The following is a 21,161-nucleotide window of genomic DNA, read 5'->3' as shown; positions in this document are numbered from 1 at the left end:
ATTGTAAATGGAATCGTTTCTCTAATTTCTCTTTCTACAGTTGCATTGTTAGTGTATAAGAAAGCAACTGATTTCTGTGCATTGAGTTTGTATCCTGCCACATTACTGAATTGCTGGATGAGTTCTAGTAATTTGGGGGTGGAGTCTTTTGGGTTTTCCACATAAAGTATCATGTCATCTGCGAAAAGAGAGAGTTTGACTTCTTCTTTGCCAATTTGAATACCTTTTATTTCTTTTTGTTGTCTGATTGCTGTTGCTAGGACTTCTAGTACTATGTTGAACAACAGTGGCGAGAGTGGGCATCCTTGACGTGTTCCTGATCTTAAGGGAAAGGCTCTCAGCTTTTCCCCATTGAGGATGATATTCGCTGTGGGTTTTTCATAGATGGATTTTATGAACTTGAGGAATGTTCCCTCTATCCCTATACTCTGGAGAGTTTTAATCATGAAAGGTTGTTGTATTTTGTCAAATGTTTTTCTGCATCAATTGAGAGGAACATATGGTTCTTCTCCCTCCTCTTATTAATGTGTTCTATCACATTGATTGATTTGCGAATGTTGAACCACCCTTGTATCCCAGGGATAAATCCCACTTGGTCGTGGTGGATGATCCTTTTAATGTATTGTTGGATCCTGTTAGCTAGGATTTTGTTGAGGATTTTGGAATCCATATTCATCAGGGATATTGGTCTGAAATTCTCCTTTTTGATGGGGTCTTTGCCTGGTTTGGGGATTAAGGTAATGCTGGCCTCATAGAATGAGTTTGGAAGTTTTCCTTCTGTTTCTATTTTTTGAAACAGCTTCAGTAGAATAGGTATTATTTCTTCTTTGAATGTTTGGTAGAATTCCCCAGGGAATCCATCAGGCCCTGGACTCTTGTTTTTGGGGAGGTTTTTGATCACTGCTTCAATCTCTTTACTGGTTATTGGCCTATTCAGGTTGTCAATTTCTTCCTGTTTCAGTCTTGGCAGCTTATAGGTTTCCAGGAAGGCCTCCATTTCATCCAGATTGCTCAGTTTATTGGCATATAGTTGTTGATAATAATTTCTAATAATTGTTTCTATTTTCTTGGTGTTAGTCGTGATCTCTCCCCTTTCATTCATAATTTTCTTAATTTGGGTCCTTTCTCTTTTCTTTTGGATAAGTCTGGCCAGTGGTTTATCGATCTTATTAATTCTTTCAAAGAACCAACTTCTAGTTTCGTTGATCTGATCTACTGTGTTTCTGGTTTCTAATTCATTGATTTCTGCTCTAATTTTAATTATTTCTCTTCTAATGCATGGCTTAGGCGTCGTTTGTTGCTTTTTCTCTAGTTCTTTAAGGTGTAGAGTTAGTTGGTGAATTCGGGATTTTTCTATTTTTTTAAGTGAGGCTTGGATGGCTATGTATTTCCCCCTTAGGACCACCTTTGCAGTATCCCATAGGTTTTGGACCGATGTGTTTTCGTTCTCATTGATTTCCATGAATTGTTTAAGTTCTTCTTTGATTTCCTGGTTGACCCAAACATTCTTGAGCAGAGTGGTCTTTAGCTTCCAAGTGTTTGAATTTCTGCCAAATTTTTTCTTGTGATCGAGTTCCAGTTTTACAGCATTGTGGTCTGAGAATATGCAGGGAATAATCTCAATCTTTTGGTATCGGTTGAGACCTGATTTGTGACCCAGTATATGGTCTATTCTGGAGAGAGTTCCATGTGCACTCGAGAAGAATGAGTATTCTGTTGTTTTAGGGTGGAATGTTCTGTAAATATCTATGAGGTCCATCTGGTCCAATGTATCATTCAAAGCTCTTGTTTCCTTGTTGATTTTCTGCTTAGATGATCTGTCCATTGCTGAGAGTGGAGTATTGAGGTCTCCTACAATTAGTGTATTGTTATCAATATGACTCTTTATTTTGGTTAACAGTTGGCTTATGTAGATGGCTGCTCCCATGTTGGGGGCATAGATATTTACAATTGTTAGATCTTCTTGTTGGATAGACCCTTTAAGAATGATATAGTGTCCTTCTGTGTCTCTTATTACAGACTTTAGTTTAAAATCTAATTTGTCTGATATAAGAATTGCTACCCCAGCTTTCTTTTGAGGTCCACTGGCATGGAAGATGGATCTCCATCCCTTCACTTTCAGTCTGGATGTATCTTTAGGTTCAAAATGAGTCTCTTATAGACGGCATATGGATGGGTCCTGTCATTTTATCCAATCTGCAATGCTGTGCCATTTTATGGGAGCATTTAGGACATTCACATTGAGAGTGATTATTGAAAGATATGAATTTATTGTTATCATGTTGCCTGTGAAGATGTTGTTTTTATAGATTGTCCCTGTAAATTTCTGTTGTAGATCACTCTTGGGGTCTTTCTCCTTTTATAGAACCCCCCTTAATATTTCTTGCAGGGCCGGCTTAGTGGTCACATATTCTTTCAGTCTCTGCTGGTCGTGGAAGCTCTGCATCTCTCCATCCATTCTAAATGACAGCCTTGCTGGATAAAGTATTCTTGGCTGCATGTTCTTCTCATTTAGTACCCTGAATATGTCTTGTCAGGCCTTTCTGGCTTGCCAGGTCTCTGTGGCTAGGTCTGACGTTATTCTGATGTTCCTCCCTCTGTACGTAAGGAATCTCTTCCCCCTAACTGCCCTTAAGATGGTTTCCTTGGTTCTAAGATTTGCAAGTTTTACTATTACATGCCGGAGTGTTGGCCTGTTTTCCTTGATCTTGGGAGGGTCCTCTCTGCCTCTAGGACTCGAATGTTTGTTTCATTCCCCAGATTAGGGAAGTTCTCAGCTACAATTTGCTCAAATACATCTTCTAGTCCTCTCTCTCTCTCCACTCCCTCCGGGATTCCAATTATTCTGGCATTGGAACGCTTCATGGTGTCACTTATTTCTCTCATTCTATTTTCATGGATTCTGAGTTGTTTTTCCCTGGCCTCCTCTTTTCCCTTTTTATCTATTATATTGTCTTCCAGGTCGCTTATTCTCTCTTCTGCCTCAGTTACCCTAGCTGTTAGATTATCTAGATTGGATTGGATCTCATTGATAGCATTTTTAAGTTCTGCCAATTCACCTTTTATTTCTGCCCTTAGAGACTCTATGTTGCCATTAATTGATTTCTCCATTCTAGCCATTGTCTTCACAATTGCTAGCCTGAATTCCATCTCCGACATCTTGGTTATATCTGCATCCATTTGTAAATCTGCAGCATAAGTCATAATCTCTGAGTCTTTTCTATTTTTGGGGCTCCTCCTCCTAGTTGTTCTGTTGATGGGTATTTGAGGGAATGTATAGAGTCCAAATTATTGACCAGAACCCAAGCAAGATGCACCTGTTTTCTTGGGACCTTAGGGTTGCTGGCCTCTTGTTTTCCCAGCCTGTCTTCTGTGGGAAGGGCCTGCTGTGCTGTTACTCAGGCAACCCTGTTTGGGCGGAGTTGCCCTGCGCCCCTGTGGCAGGGGATGGGCTCAGCGGGAATCAGTTTTTGGGGCTTTTGTTCTCTGGTGGCTTTCCCTGGTGGCTTTCCGCGTCTCTTCCGTGAGTCAGAGCAGAAGAGACCATTTCCAACCCTCTGCCTCAGAGCAGAGAGACCTCAGTCTGTTCTTCAGTGAGCTCTCCAGGCCACACCGTCTCCGTTTCTGTCCGTGCTGCTATAAACTGCAGCGGCCTGGGTTGTGCGCCCCTCGGCAGTGCTCCCAGTCCTGCCTCCAGGTGGGGCCCATCTCTCTCCTTTGTGCTTCTAAAACCGCCAGCCACTCCCAGTTTGCGGGCGTGCGACCCCGCCGCTCTGGGATTCCACCCCGGGGGCTGCAGTTCACAGGCGTGACCCTGCGGCTCCGGGTTTCTGCCCTGGGGGCTGCCCTAGAGTCCTTTCCCCGCCGCTACCGGTCTGCGAGTCTGTGCCCCGTCCGCAGCGCGTGAGGCTGTTGCTCACCAGAGGTGTAGGATCCCCACGGCCAGGCTCCCTCCCGCTGCCGTTTATCCTCCGATATCTGCCGGTGGAATCACGGCTCCCTGCTTCCTACCTCAAAACCAACCGCCTATGATATTCTGTTTGTAGAGATCCAGATCTTCTTACATCTCAGGCTGGTTTCATGGGTGCTCAGAGTGGTCTGGTAGATATCCAGCTCAATTCCGGAGACCAGTTGAAATAGGGTCCCCTACTCCTCCACCATCTTTCCCCCCTCCTTTTCTAATCATTTTAACCAGGAAATGCTTTTTCTTTTCAGCATACCTATACCACAACTATGTAGATATGTCATCAATTTGAAGAAAAACTTCGTATCCCTGGGGGTTCTGGGAATGCAAAGATAAATAAGCCACAGTGCCTAGCTTGAGTAGGGGACAGGCAAATCTGTCACAACGAACTATCATAACTATAAAGATACATTCAATAATAATAGCAAAATTCATATATTTCCAAAGTAGTAAAGAGGAGGGAGTTGACTTTGCCACAGAGTTATGGCCTCACAGAAAAGTGAAAGTAAGGTTTTTGGGGAAAAATGAGTTTGAAAGGGTTCTAGTCAGAGGAAATAGAAGCTACATTTCTCCTATATTTTTTTTAGCAGGAAAGACACAAATCAATTTTTTTTTTTTAGATTAAGTTAAAAGAAATTAAAGATGAATGGGAGAGGGCAGTGATAGAGTTCAGAGGACATTGTCCTTTGTGGTTAAGGAAATTACTGGATCTCTTCCCCATCACTTTACTATAGTTCTCCCACCTTTGGGGCTGGGAGGGATTTGATTTACAAAGTATCACTGAACACCACTGGAGCTTGGAACTGTGGCTCCTTTTACTTCTAATTCATCTAGATTATGAGTTAACTTGAGTTTTTATGGACTCTTTTCGAAAATTGACATCTGTGTCTATGGCATCTAAGTTCCATATAATGGGGGAACAAATATTGTTTTCATAGGTCATAGACTGCTTGTATAATCATATGTTTTCAGGGACTAGGATCTGATTTATTGTGTTTCCAGGCAGCAGGATGTGTGAGAACTGCTTGAAAATTAGGAGAAAACCTGAGTTGGCCCTCATGCCTTCTGAGAGCTGGCAAAGAAAGAATAGTGCCATCAGTTCTATTCCAAATTTAAGGGCAGCTGAGAGCCAACAAAGTCCAACTTTCCACATGATGGTGAAGCACGCATTTTCCACCCACATCACAGCTGGCTTCTCAAGTTGTCTCATCAGTGTCACCTACAAGGCATTCTTTGCCTGAGATAATTTGGCAGAATCTCCAACCCTGGGATGTTGGACTGCAGCCAATCTATCAGCATGGATTAGCTCCCAGGAAGCCCATTTGGTTATTGGATGTAGGGCTGATTGAAGGAGGGTGATTCTGAGCAGCTTGGAGAGTAAAACCTCCTTATGGGCATAATAATTTATTACTTGGGATGTTGGAAGCAGGATACAATATTTTTCAGGCAGTAAAAAGCTCCACAAGCAATCTGATTTTGTTTGCTTATTTTGTTTTGTTTTGCTTTTCATTTCATTGAAATAAAACTATTTCAAATAAGGGAATACCTATCAGCAAAAGAATTGGGCAGACCCGAAAGCTGTCTGTCCCCAAAGACTGATTTAAGAATAGGAGTTCTCTATTCACAAATCAGAGCCCCCTGCCATCTTGTTTCAACAGCAGGCTTATTGGGCAGAATTCATGGTATTTAATTTAAGATAATCTGTGGAAACAGCCAGTCAGCTCCATTTACTTCCGCAAATGCACCCTTATGATTACAAAGCAAATACTGTCATGATACAGAGTTTATTTGTCCCCAGGTTAAAAGGAGAGAGCTATTTTTAAAAAATCTAATAATATACTTAGAAAAGGCTGAGGTTGCAGTTGTGAGCCTTAGACTCTGTATAATAAAGCTGGGCTTGTGGTGGTATTGGAAGTCAGGGGAAGGGCTGACCTGACCTTTGCAACCTAGATGAAATGGCTATTGAAACAGCCTTGACCATTGGAACAGTCTGCTCATATTTACAGAACAGTCAGTACTACCATTCAAAGAAAGACCTGTTAGTAAAAAAAAAAAAAAAAAAGGCCTACCTAATGGGAGGAAATTCCCACACCAGCTACTCATTTTAGTTGACCAGGTCTTTTGTTCACAAACATGAACTGACAAACAATGATCACAAGACACTTGGAGACAATCAGCAGCATAGGAGAGAGAAGCCTAGATGAGCAAACAGAATAACTAATATTAAAGAGAATAGAAATCCTTTTCAAAATCAGAGTAAACCATAAAGCTAATTTCCATACTCAAATTGGTTTGAATAAAGAGTACAACTATTAAACAAGAATGGGCTGCTTTAAAAGAGAGTTATGAGAGCAATGGAAAAAGTTCTTTCCAAAACACAGTAATTAAAAAAAATTAATAGCCATATTAAAAGGTATGGAGGAGGAAATTTAAAATGCAGAGCAAGGCAACAGAGATAGGAAACAGAGGAAATGTAAGAAATGTAGAAAATCAAACCATGTACATTTGGGACATTTTTCAAATTTTCCATTACGTGTCCCTATTTGTTTTCAAGTCAGTAGTGGAAGATGAAGGCAGAAGAGATGACACCACAAGTAAAGGCTCTGAACTGAGCTGTTGAATCAGCTTCCTACCATTCTCAGGAAGGCATATGTAGAACATGCTGCTAAATCTTGTTATCTATCTGCTAAGTGAAATTCTCCAATGATTCCACAAATATACATAGGGAGAAATAGATGATAGATGGATAGACAGACATGTTGACATGTATCTACATATAGAGATATAAGCATAGAGATGGGTATAAATTTAGACATGAATATATAAAGATGGATGGAGGTAGAGTTAGCTAAGGGAAGAAACACCTGAGTAAGGCCCTCAATATCTGGAAGGGCATACAGTTATATTATAGTACAGAAAGAAAACATCATGAATAGTTAGAAACATATAGAACCTGGAAGGTGGAGTGAAATATGTCTGTACTTATCTCTTCAAGTCACTTTTCACTTCACACAGAGCTAGCTTGGATGAGCCTTAGAATCCTTTCTCTTCTGTCTTCCTTCTCAGCCAATCCCACCTGCTCAGTCTTTTCCATGCTCCTGTCTTTCTACTGATCTCTGTCCTAGAGATGGTCATGAAATCTCAATAATCGTGCACAAATTTTATGCTTCCAGGAAAGGTTGTAGTAGGTCCTTTCACTGGAGGGGACTATTAACATTCATGTAATTTAGAATTAGGCCTCTCTAACTTTGGTGGTGTGTTCAAAGTAGAGTGCATACCTATCAGATCTATTAGAATTTTAACAATTTAATTTTATTCAGTTTTTATAAATTTTTATGATATATATATTTATAATGCCCTGTATTTTAATAATATATATACATATAGTAGTATATAAAAATATATGTATAAATACATAAAGGTACATATATCACAGGCTCAGTTTATTTAACTGAGAGAAGTATACTATCAAAGGCTACTCTGGAAAATATTATTGATATTCAATTTAATATGTTAATTTTGCTGCATTTTAAACAATAGCAATAGAAAACACTGTATTTTTACACCATCTCAACAAATTTGCTTTCCCCACTAGGAATAAAGTGAAGGAAAGAAGGGGCCAAAGAAATAATATCTCATTCTGTTTTTAAGGGAAATACCATATAAAACAAATTTAAAGGTAGGAAAGAGTTAAGATTTTTAAAGAATGTCAACTCTTAATAGGAGGAAGTAAGGCATGCAGAAAAAACACTGGATGACCAGATTGCCTTTAATATGCTGTGCTCTGATTGGTCTCCCTGCTCCTTTCAGTCTCTGCCATGCATCAGCCACTGGGACCTTTCATCCTCATAAAGCAGACTATGTCATTCTCTGAGTCTCCAACTTCCATTTCTGCCCGGCTCACTCAGTATAAAATCTAAAATCTTTGTGCACAGAGCCCTACAGGATTTGGCTCTGGTTACCTCTGTGATTCCATTTCTTATTGCTCTTTTGTCTTTGCTCACTATTTCAATATACCAAATACATTCCCTTCTAATTCAAGAATTTGCATTTTCAGTTCTGTGTTCAGCAATCATCTCCTACGAACTCATATGGTTCCTTTTCTCTCCTTCATTCTTATCTCCTTTCTAATGGCACCACATTTTTAAATGACCACTGGAACTGACCTGGGATTCCCATGTCACTTTATATTCTCTTCTTTTGCTTCAACAATCCTCTTAACACTTATTACCTGGCACAATATACAGGTGTTGAATAAAAGATAATGAACGGGAAATTCCTCTTGACTTAAATTTCTTATTTAAAAATAGGAAAGAGTCAAAGAAGTCAATTTCTAGGAACCTGTAGATACCCATGTAAGTTCATAATGAAAGTACATTTGTCCGATTTAGTTTGGTTTAGTGGCATTATTGTTAGCTTACTCAGTAATCACATTACTTGGAAGCTTCTTGGTAGATTGGTATTTTTCCCCAACATTGAACAATACTAATGTTCTCTGAGATGAACAATACTTTGAAACAGGGTTCTCTTGATGTGGAAAGCTACAGGCCCTTTCCCCACATTTGCAGAGCCCACAACAAGAGGCCCATGAACATATTTCTAAATATGTCAAAGTTGTAAATCAAACTGTTTTCATGGCCCAGACTTCCTCTCCGTTCCTCCACCCTCATCAAAAACTGTTCTTCGGGTATAGACTTTGGGATCTGGAATCTGAAGGGGAGCAGTTCTCCCCAGCCAGCCCTGCTATCTAGAAGCTGAAATGATAGTAGGGACCTGATGTGACAAGGCAAGGTTTGGTGGTGACAGGACCTGCCTGAACCTGAGCTGGAAACTGACTGAGTCAAACTCACCAACGAGCCAGAAAGAGCAGCTTTCTTCCTCTATCATATCACTTTTCTGACTCAGAATTTCTAAGCAGTTCTAAGAGCTATGCTACCCACCTTCAAAGATTTGGGAGAGTTACTAAAAACAGTCACTCTTTCTCTGCTTCTCCCAGTCAAAGCCTACAATCTTCCCATCTCACCACCCTACACATACACACACACACACACACACTCTCTCTCTCTCTCTCTGTCCTTCTGTCTTGAGTGGTTCAGTTCAGCTCAAGCGTTCATCTTGTGGTTTTCATCATAGTCTAAATTATTATCTCCAAAACTTTTCTTAGGTTCCCCCAAATAAAACAGAACATCTTTGTATGTCCATATTTGTAGTGTATAGGATACTCTCAGGCTTGGGGTCCAGGGCAGAAGTCCCCCTTGCCCAGGTCTGAGTGCAGGACCAGTAAGCTATGTCATGTCAATTATCTGAAGAATTGCTCAGTTCTCAGAGGTTCACTGACTCACTTTGGCCTTTGGACACACCACCTTACTGGTATTTCCTTTCTGATAATATTTTAATGATAAAATCAATCTCCATCACTATCATGAGAATACATATAAATGTTAGTTTTAACACTTAGAGGTCACTTCACAGGAAAGCCAAAATAATTCAGAAACATTGGATATCATAAATAATGTGCTTTCAAGGTACTTTATAGAAAATGATAACAATTTATGTCTAAAAGTTTTGTTGAACAAAAAACTTTTGAATAATGTATAATTTGCATTCTATTATATATCAAACAGACTCCTTAAGTCAACCTAAGTTTAATAGATAAATAGTTACTTAGTTGGTAAAATATAATATTAAAACAAAACCATTGTTGGGGCACCTGGGTGGCTCAGTCGTTAAGTGTCTGCCTTCGGCTCAGGTCATGATCCCAGGGTCCTGGGATCGAGCCCTGCATTGGGCTCCCTGCTTAGCGGGAAGCCTGCTTCTCCCTCTCCCACCCCCCCTACTTGTGTTCCCTCTCTCGCTGTGTCTCTCTCTGTCAAATAAATAAATAAAATCTTAAAAAAAAAAACAAAAAACCCCACAAAAACCATTGTTATCAATTGAATTATAATTTAGGATAATTAGACTTTATTTAAAGAGCACAGACTGGGGTTGTCTGGGTGGCTCTGTCAGTTAGGCGTCCAGCTCTTGATTTCGGCTCAGGTCATGATTCCATCCTGGGACAGAGCCCTGCTTCAGGCTCCCCACTCAGCAGGAAGTCTGCTTGTCTCCCTCTCCCTCTGCCCCTCCCCCCGCTCACGTGTGCTAGCTGTCTCTCACTCTCTCTCTCTAAAATAAATGAATAAATCTTTAAAAAAATAAAGAGCACAGATTGAACCATTGTATGTGCCTATATTGAAAGAATGTGGAGGGAGCTGGGTAAGATAATCACCTTGAAAAACAATAAGATAATTGAACATAATAAAAAAAAAAGAGTCACGGAAGGGAATAACATTTAACATTATGTTAAAAAAAAAGAATAACAATTAGAGGTGTAATAATGATAATGATATTTAAAAAGCTCTAAGCATATTTCTACAAGAGTTAGATATATTAAATTTTCATTTAAAGATGGCATGTTAACACATATGCTACCTTTGGCTTTATTGAAAGGTTGAATCTAAACAATAAAAATGTCAACATATTTACTGAGTTCCTATACAGTGTAAGGCATAGTACTGGGTGCTGTTGGGAGGTATAAAGATAGGGAAGACGGTTCTTGATCCTATGAAGAATATACAGAGACAAATATATAAATTAGTACAGCATAACCCAGAATATAATTGATGTGTATATAAAATCTTCAAAAACCTTTTTCTATGCATTGTCATAAACATCTTGAAAGATAGATAGCCATCTCAGATTATTAATCATATTACAGATAAGGTTATAATTTGACTACTATCATGAGTCAGTAAAATAGGGGGCTGGCATTGGAACCACAAGTCTTTGGACTCCAAATTGAGTGCTTTTCAATCACATGATGCTTTCTCTTTCTGATGATATATCATGAATTTTACAAGGCAAATATTTTGGGTCTGGCTAAATCTCTATCTTCAGCTGATGACAGCTGATGTCAGAGAAATCAAAGTTATTTTAAGATAACTCTAAGCAACGTATTATTAAATAATATTTTCATAAATCGACTATGGATCCCATAAACGGGCTAGAGATTAGATTAGCCAAACTGCTTTCAAAGTGAGAGTTGACTAGTCTTAGGACATTTCTCAAGGCATGAGTTGAGAGTTGGTGAGGGCCTATTTGTGCCCTAGTTGTGTTACATGAAGTGATTGGAATGGGGTTTGCACTTGGTAAATGCTTGATATATATTAGCTATTATTATCTTTTGGCTCTTTTTGAGTTCATTGGAGAGCCAAATAAATCTTTGGCTCAAACAGAAATCCCAGACAGCAGTCACCAAGCTCCCTGCCCAGCAGGGGAGAATGACAGATAGCTCACAAAGTGCCTGTCACCCAGAGCCAGGGACATTTGCCAGGGAGATTGCTAGTGAGAGACTAGTTGCAGCAATTGGCTTCATAGGTTCTAATTCATCATAAGTTCTTGACTGTCAAAAGAGAGAAAGACCAAAGAAGGAGGAGGAGGGACACTTGACATACTGTGCTAATAACTGTCTGATTCTGCCTGGCATCACTGCCCAAATCTTATGTGAGGGAAGTTTAAAAATTGGCACTAAGCTCACACAAAGTGTACCTAGAATGGCAGGAATCCTCCAGCTCTAGCCAATGAAGAGGAAAATCAAGCTCAGGAAATCTCATTATCATTTTATAAATAATTTTTTTGTGGATGTGATTACATTTCCCCCCCTTTTGCTGTTGTATTTCTGCAAGGAATACTCAGCTTTGCTTACAACTAAAAAACGTCCTTATATTTGATTTAGTCAGTCTCCGCTCTAGACTGTGACCTTCTAAGGCAGAGACCAATGTGGTTTGTGTTTTTTTTATCTCAAGAATTCTCTAGTCCTATAATAATGCTGGGCACATAACAGTTAACAAATGAATGATTAATAATATTAAGTAGGTCATATATGAGGAGTGCAAGTGACAATCTTATGAAATTATCTAGACACTTTTTAAAAATAATTGAGTGAGCATGGTTCTGTTACATAATCTGAATGTAAATACTATAACAAACACTGAGAACCAATCCACTGAAAATTGAAAAGAAGCCTTGACATTATAAGCATAGTTTTCAATTCTACAAAGATCTGAAGATTATAAGAATAGATAAGCGGGCCTCAAAACTTAGAATCAAAACATTCTGTAATGGCCATAGTACTCTTTGTAAGATATAATTTTATTTGCTTGTTTCAAAACCACTAAGCTCTTCATGTGACATAAGGGAGTTAATTTTGGGGCCATTATAGTCTAGCTGCTAAAAGAATGTAATACATTATAGTGTGAGAGGTTTGGTGTAAATTGTTCCTTATGTCATATTTGTAGGACTGAAGCTTACAAATTGAAGTTTGATTTCATAGTCACGTGCATATGCAGCTTAAACTGTGTCTGTGCAATTTAAATGTTTATCCTTAGTTAACTCTAGAGTAGTGTCAGGTCAGTATTTTCTTCTCCCACATGACAATTCCATCTGTTGCAGGTTAACCAGTTGGCTTTGTCTTCTTAACTGTTAATCAGTGTTAAGTAAAACATTGATTTCAGTTAAATGAATGACTTATATGAGGCATGTCAAAACAATCCATTAGCATTTATTTCAGCCTTATATTCAGAATAATTTTTTTCACTGTAAATCATATATTTGTTTAGGAGTATTAGAATCCTCCAGTTTTATAAAGGTAGAGCATCAGGTATATCAATATAACTTCTCTACTCTTTTTCATTTTATGTTCTCTCTCTTTACCATCTTTGACTTACACAACAAAATGTTTGCTACATGGAAAATATTTAGTAAATATTTACTGACTGAATTAACCAATAAATGATTCCTAACAGAGAACTTTTATCTGCCCATAGCTTTTTCTTTTGAAGATGAAATGCAATGATATTTAAGTTGGAAATTTGATGTTGGAGTCACTCTATCCTTTATCTTTGAGGGTCCTTCATTCTGTCCTTTTGCCATTTTGTCCCATTTTGTCCATTTCAACTGAAAGTCCATATGCAAATTAGGTAGGATGCTGGTCTTCATCCAGGTTCTGATCTAGTGCAACAATCTTACATGCCCTATGATTTAATTGTTGGATCAAGGAATCCTGGAAGAGAATCAGAATCTTTAGGAGAATAACAAGGAGCAATAATGTATGCCAGGAACCATATATAGGTGGTTCTAATTTCCCAGTATTTATTTTCAATATCCCCATGGTTACAAGGTAAAATGAGAAGCTAAATAATCACAGCACAACATAATTCGTTAGTGAATTAACCACTTATAAAAATAGTCTGAATTCAAATTTCCCTTCTCTCTAGTGTTTATTTATATGGTTGGTGTTTTGTGAAACGTTGGATGCTTGCAACAGTACAATGTAGTATAGAGTCAGTTGATGACAAAGTAAAATTGGCAATGTCAAGATTTCATGAAACCAAGAATATGATGCTGGACAACTGCTAAAATCCAATGCCAACCTATCACCCAGTAAAATACAATGGAGTTATAATGGAAACACATGCAAAACAATCACTAATTCTTAGAGTAAACAAACACAATGAATGAAGTGTGTGTGTGTGTGTGTGTGTGTGTGTGTGTGTTTAGACAGGCTAAATTTTTAGACAGAGTTGTATGAGAGAACAGTAGGTATCTCAAAAGAGAACATTTTGACCATCAAATAACTAAAATACCTGATACAAATGCTGATAAGTCTTTATTGTGTCCCAAAATAAGATTTTTTATGTGATGATTTTTGAGGAGTAATTTAGCCATGAAAGCCACATGTGATAATATAAAGGCTGTAAATTTGTGATATAATAAAACTTTGTCAGAAAAAGTATTCCTTGATAAAGACAAATAAATATTTGATTCACTCACCATTCAGATATTAAACTTATGTTTGTAATTATTCATTTTGTTAAATACAAAAAAATAATTTGAAAGTTTTTATTTCATTTCATTCAAAATAGAAAGTTCAATTTAAATTATTCTAAAAATTATTTAGTTGAGCACCCCCAACTTAAATGGTCATTTTCCAATATTATTTATCCTCAAATAGCAAAACATTTTATTTTTGAACATGATGCTGATGGTATTCAAAGTTATGGGCAACTCCAAAGTAGACATTTTTAACTCCCATCTCTAACTATAAGAGATCATTATCAACTGAATACACACATGAAGAGTGGGGATGTAAGGTGGACAGTCATAGGTCAAATACTCAGGGACTATTACATATGACTAATTAATTGAGTAGCTGTTTGTCCAACATCATGATGTCCATGAATTAAATCCATATGACCTTTAGATGTGCTTCTCGAAGTGTTTTCCACCGACAGTCAACCCCAGAAATGAGGGATCAAAGTCTGAGTGTGATAACCTTGAAATCTGCATTATTTTACAAAGTCTAAGAGATTCTTATGCATATATATTTTGAGAACTCATGATAATTATAAATATTGATATTTATATTCTTAATATACTTTGTTTATTCTTAATATACTTTGTTTTACCTAAGTTCTCATCCTTTGGAGATGAGCAAATGTTCCTTTAATATTTTTCCCCCAAGAATCTTTGATCTTATTTTATTTTATTAAAAGATTTATATATTTATTTTTGAGCATGCACATGTGCACGTGAGAGACAGAGAGAGAAAGAGAAAGAGAGAGAGAGTAGTGGGGGGAACAGAGGGAGAAGGAGAGAAGCAGACTGCCTGATCAGTACAGAACCCATCAAGGGGCTCCATTTCACAACCCTGAGGTCATGACCTGAGCCAAAATCAAGAGTCAAAAGCTTAACCGACTGAGCCACTCATGTGCCCCTGATCTTATTTTAAATATCTCAATCATGAACACGTTCTTGGGACCTGAGGTAAATTTTTGTTCATTGAAATAAGAAACGGATTTCACCTTATCACATGTTCTCATATTCACTGCAAGTCTCATTGTTATGGCATCATTTGATGTTTTATACCATTTGACACAAGAGAAAATTATTTTTTTTCTTATCAGGAATACCAGTATTGTCTATTTGATTATTTGCCATCTATTATTTTTGTTTTTATTTTGGGTATGAAAGCCATTCATGTTTTTGTTATGTCTTTATAATATAAAGTTCATAAATCCACCAGTAAAGAGTACCAACTTACCAGTCAATCTCACATAAATTACATTTAAAGTTACTTACAGAATGATATTTTTCACTTTCTACTGATTTTTAAATATTTCATCACCTTTTCATTATTTCTTATGGCTTATAATCATCCTATATCTTTCCCACTTCAAAAATAAAACAAACAAAATCCCTTCTTCTTCGGAGAAATTATCAAAATTTTAACGATCATTACTTGGTACCTTCAAAAACTTAAATTTTTGTTTAAGGGCTCCTTATTATGTTGTTATATTAATATTGGTTTTGACAATTTGGATGAATGATTGAAGAGCAATCATTTAAAATGATCATTTAAGTTAAACATTAAAAATTAATCCAATAATTCATTTCAAACTTAAAATTAAATTTCAGTTATATCAATGTTGCAAGAATAGGAGTGGTACAAAAAATAATACCCACGTACCCTTAATTCAGACTTATCTTTTTTTAACATTTTATCTTGTTTGTGTCTGTCTCTCTCTATGCACACATATATATGTGTAGAGGTATATACCTATTTGTATGTGTGTGTGTATATATATGTATATATATACACATATACATATATACACATATGCTATACGATTTGATATTATATATTGTCCTTCAGTGTGTATTTACTAAGAATATGGATAATGTCTTGCAGTTATCATTCCAGTACATTTAACATTGATAGAATACTTTCTAATCCACCCTAAGTATTCCAGTTTTGTTAATTGACCCTAAATGTTCATTACAGAGTTGTTTTTCCTCTTGTATAAAATCCAGTCTGGAATCAGCTTTTGCATTTAGCTTTTATGAGTTAGTCTTCTTAATCTGAAACATTTTCAGTCTTTCTTGTTCATGTCAGCATTTTTTAAGAACTCTTTCTCTGTCTCTCTCTCTCTTTTTTAGTACTCTTCCTCATTTTGGGTTTGTCTACGTTCAGATTGTGTATTTTTGATGAGAAAGATACCTAAGTGATGCTGTGTAATGCTCAGGGAATCACATCTGGGTGCACATGGTGTACATCTGTCCCTCATCAGTGATGACAGTTTTGATCACTGGGTCAAGGGGTTTGTCTGATCTCTCCACTCTATGGTTATTACATTTTCTTTGTAACTAGGAAGTACTCTGTAGGGAGACACTTCAGGATCATGCAAATATGCTGATTGTCGTCAAAATTTCCCCTGGATTTAGCATCCATTGACAATTCTTATCTACCAATAGTTACAGTGATGATTGCGCAGTAATTACTCACTAGTTCATACCTGGTGACATTTTCCTGTAAATAAGAGGTCTTCCTCCCCCCCCCCCATTTATCTGTCCATCTGTTTATATGTCTTTTTTAAATTCATAATTTATTATTATTCTTGACTCTTTTGATGCTCAAAGAGATCCAGATTTTGCCAGTGGGAGCTCATTCAAGCTGACTCCCGTATCCTTGGGACAATCCCACATGATTTTCTTGAACACTTCCTTACTTTCTATTATAGCAAGATGTTACAGGCCCATCTTCCACCTCTCCTGCTCTAGCCCTGGAGTCATTTCTCCAAGGAACCCAGGATTATTCTAATGGAGAGTAATATTAAAGATACAATCTCTTGGGGCACCTGGGTGGCTCAGTCGGTTAAGTGTCCGACTTGGTTTCGGCTCAGGTCATGATCTCAAGGTCCTGGGACTGAGCCCCACATCTGGGTCCACTCTCAGTGCTCAGCATGCAGTCTGCTTGTCCCTCTCCCTCTGCGCTTTCCCCTACTTGTTCCCTTCTCTCTCTCTCTCTCTCTCTTGCTCTCTCAAATAAATAAATAAATAATCTTAAAAAAAATAAAGATATAAGCTCTTGTCACTGTATACTTATTTTTATTGTAGTGTTTTACTTCTGGGATGTTTATACCAACACAGATATATATCCATACAGATACATATGCACACATATTTTAGAAATTAGGAGTATGCACAGAAACCTATAATTTCAATTCATCCCCAGAGGTTTTTTCCTTGCTTTTCTCCATTTTGTATGTGGTGTGTCTTTTCTTCCTCAAAGAGAACCCTGGCTCCCCAAAACATTAACACATTTTTCTTGCAAACCTGTCCATAATCGCTTGCTTCATCCATAATTATTAATCAGGTAACTCTCACATTACTACATTTTTCAGTTCTGATCCAGCAGAAGTTATCACCTTTGTTATTTTCATTTGAAAATGAGCCTGCTTTTTCATCTTGTGAAGAGGATATATGTAGCATACATTTATTATTGTTGGCTTTATATTTATTTTTGTATTAAAAGAAAAAAATATCTGCTCCCCCATTTATCAGAATTTATATCAAGCATTTCCTCCTTAAGTAACTATGAGGAGTTTGTGGAAAGAAGCCTTAGACATAATTAAATCATAATACAAATTAGAAGCAGAGTAGGACCTGCCCAATTGACCTTCAGTTTTTTGCCATATTCTCAAACCACTATTTCACTGCATGTTCCTTCAGCACTTGGACTATCTTTTCAGAGTCAGTTGTGAAGAAAGAGAGAACACTGCAGTGTTAAGGGTAAAGACTTCCCAGTCAGACAAGTGTAGTTCTCAGACCCAAACTCATCACTTACTAGATGAGTGACTTCTCTAAGCAACCATACATATAAACCTAGTTGAATGACTTGTTTTGTGAATTAAATGAATAATTTATGTAACAGTGCTTAGCATAGGATCTGGCACAATAGAGGAGTTTAATGATCATTAGCTTTATTGTTATGTAAAGTATATGATACTTACATACACAATTTAATTCACGTATAATTTTAGTACTTTATTCTAAATTGTAGCTCTGTAGTTCCCATTTTAACTGTATTTCAGAATGGAGATCCCCTTAGTAAATTAATTGCTATATTTTTTTGTTCATGCAGCCTTTCCTAAACACATAAGTGATGGGGTCAGTTTTTAATTTCTTTCTTCCATTAGTTTATTATAAAATAACTCCATCATTTGCAATTGCTTAAAGTCAGAAGATTGCCTAATTCCTAAGTAACAGATAGATTCATTTTTCTTCAGGTACATCTAATAAAGACCTGATCTTAAAAATAAAAGGGTTATAAAGTCTAAAAAAAGAAAGGCATTTGAAAGGTATAGCTGATAGGAAGTCAGTCCATAAAATGCTGACCTTTCATCAAGTACTGATTTTTCTGCTTTCCTGTGGGAGCATTAAGGAGGGAGTGATCTCATAGATTTCCACTAATGTCATGACCTATAGCTTTGCCCAACATTTCTGCCAATTATGGAGACTTCCCTATTGCCTTCATGATGTGCTTACCTGTTTTCTTTATGCTAGGCTGACAGCTTGTTCACTTCCCTTGGCCTTGACCTTGGCTTTGACATCCGAAGGAGGTACTCAGGCTGTCAATACTAATATCAGAATAGTGTAAAGACCGTCTGGCAGCTAGAATCTGGGACAACTTTGGCAGCTCCTGCAGATTTGTATTTCCCATGTGATTATTCAGCTGGCTCCCCCCATCCTAAAATGTTAGAATGCATCCCAATGCTAGAGGGCTAATACATGTAATTAGAGAGGCGTGGTTTCTGCTATTCCCATCCCATCTGTAACAGCTTGAGTACCACTGCATTACTCATTAGGAGTCATAAGCCCTGACCTACTGGATACCCAAAGGGGTGGACACCTTGGAAGGGAGCCAACATTGCTTCTGACCTTGGGTGGTCAAACCAGCCCAAAAAAGATTTATACTCTGCATCTCACATTAAAAAAATTTTTTTTAAAGATTCCACTTTTATGTGTTTCCATGAGACCCATTATTTTTAGCTATGTTTATTTTTTAATTTTTTTTACATTTTTTAATTTAAGGAGCAGTATAAGTATAGCAATATAACATAGCAAATTAACAGTTTCCATAAAGGATTCAAAAAGTCAAAAATATGAGACTGTATATTGGAAAAATACCCTTTAGTTATTATTTCCATACTAATAATAGAATACATTAATGTTCATTGTTAATAATTAGGAATAAAACAAGTAAAAAAGATTCAGAAGAACTGAATTTGCAACCCTTTTGTTTCTTTCTGGAAATAGCTCCCATCTAATTGGCTTTATAATTTGGGCAACTTGTGATTCTGAACAAATCAGGTGGCATATATGAAAACAGGTGTACAAAGATCTTTGTTTTTGAAATTCTTACTGTCTATTTAACAAAAGCAAACAAAACAAAACAAAACAAAACAAAAACTGACTGAATTACAGAAACCAAATGATGAATCAAAGCTTTCCAACAATGCCTCTAATGCTCCTGATATTGAGGGGAGTCCCTCAGAACATTTTCCCAAAAGTTACATTATACTTGAATGTGGTCCTAACCCTCTGTCCTTCACAATCATGACCACAGTGATGTCTGAAAATGGAGAAAAGTTATACAGAGGGAGAGAAGGAAGTAGGGAAGAAGAGAGAGAAGGAAGAAAGGGAGGGGGAGAGAGAATGACAGAAAGAGGGAAACAGAGAAAGAAAAAAAGACAAGAAGATAAGACAGAATAAAGGCATAACAGAAAAGGAGTACAATGAAGTAGTTTTACTTATTTATTTTGTACTCATCAAGGATATTTTTCTAAAGAAATGTAAAGCCATGTTACAAATAATTCGCAACAAAATTACCTTCCTCTGCCCTATTACATTCCACTCCCCCACATAACTCCTGCTCTCAATTTCTTATCTTAAATAATTAACAACCTCATTCTTCCAAGTTGTACAGGTGGGAGAACTTTAGGATCGTTCTTGCCTCCTTTCTCTCTCTTAAATCCTATATCTGCAAATCCTTTTGGCTCTGCACTCAAAGCAAATATTTAGACTCTTATGATTACTCTTTACCAATATTGCTGTGGTAAAAAAATGCTGTCATTTTATGCCTGGATTTTTGCTTTAGCTTCCTAACTGGTTTCATGCTTTCATCCCAGCCATTCAACAGTCAAAGTCTCAATGAAGGAGTGGGAGACATCCTTTTAAAAACATCATGCCGCTCTTTTGCTTAAAAAATATCTAATGGCTTCCCATCTTAGAGGAGAAATCAAAGACTTTATGGCTTATGAGGTGCTATCTATTCAACTTCTCTACCTCCACCCTCTGCAATTACATCACAGCTATCTGAACTCAACGGCTACTATTCTTCCTTTCACGCTTGTTCACTCCATTTAGCAATTCCTTGATCATAGCAAATATATTCTTGCTTTGGGCACTTTGCACTTACTATGGGCTACAACCTCTCTCTAAAAATATTCATCAATTTTATCAGTTAACTTTTTATTCGTGAAGTCTCTCCTGATCATCTATTCATCAACAGCTAACAAATACATTTTCCTTATTTACTTATTCATTATGTGCCTCCTTCCACTAGAAAAATCGATCTTCATGAGAGCAGAATTTTGCTGGGTTTATTCACTCCTCAATTCCGAGGACGTGAAAGTGGTTGGATTCAAGATATAGGTAGCATATAGCAGGGTTGGTAATTACTCATTGAATGAATTAGTTAATGATTAGACTGTAGAAGTGATTAATATTAGAACAGGAAAGGCTGGACATAGGAAAAATTGTAAAGGAAACTGAATTCATTTTGCCCTCCCTCAATCCCTTTTTTCATTTTCTTACTCCCTTCCTGGGAGGCTGGTAGCAGTATGATAGAAGGAACATCGAGTTTAAGATCAGAAAGACCTGTGATTGATTCCTGGTTGTATGACGTTGGGCAGGTTACTTATTTTCCTGAGACTTGGTTGTTCTTCCCTGCAAAACGGGAATGATAATTTACCCTGTAGAGTTGTTATAAATATTAAATGATATTAAGAAAATAATTTGTCTAGTGCAGTTTTTTGGCATAGTAAGGCATTCAGTTAATTCCCTTTTCTTTTTTTCTTTTCTTTCCTCTCTCTCCTCTTCCTTTCTTTTCTTTCTTTCTTTCTTTCTTTCTTTCTTTCTTTCTTTCTTTCTTTCTTTCTTTCTTTTTCTTTCTTTCTTTCTTTCTTTTTCTTTCTTTCTTCTTTCTTTCTTTCTCCTTCCTTCCTTCCTTCCTTCCTTCCTTCCTTCCTTCCTTCCTTCC

This window comes from Phoca vitulina, unplaced genomic scaffold, assembly GCF_004348235.1.
Source record: "Phoca vitulina isolate PV1807 unplaced genomic scaffold, GSC_HSeal_1.0 scaffold17, whole genome shotgun sequence".
Lineage (NCBI taxonomy): Eukaryota > Metazoa > Chordata > Mammalia > Carnivora > Phocidae > Phoca > Phoca vitulina.
This window is presented reverse-complemented; position numbering follows the sequence as displayed.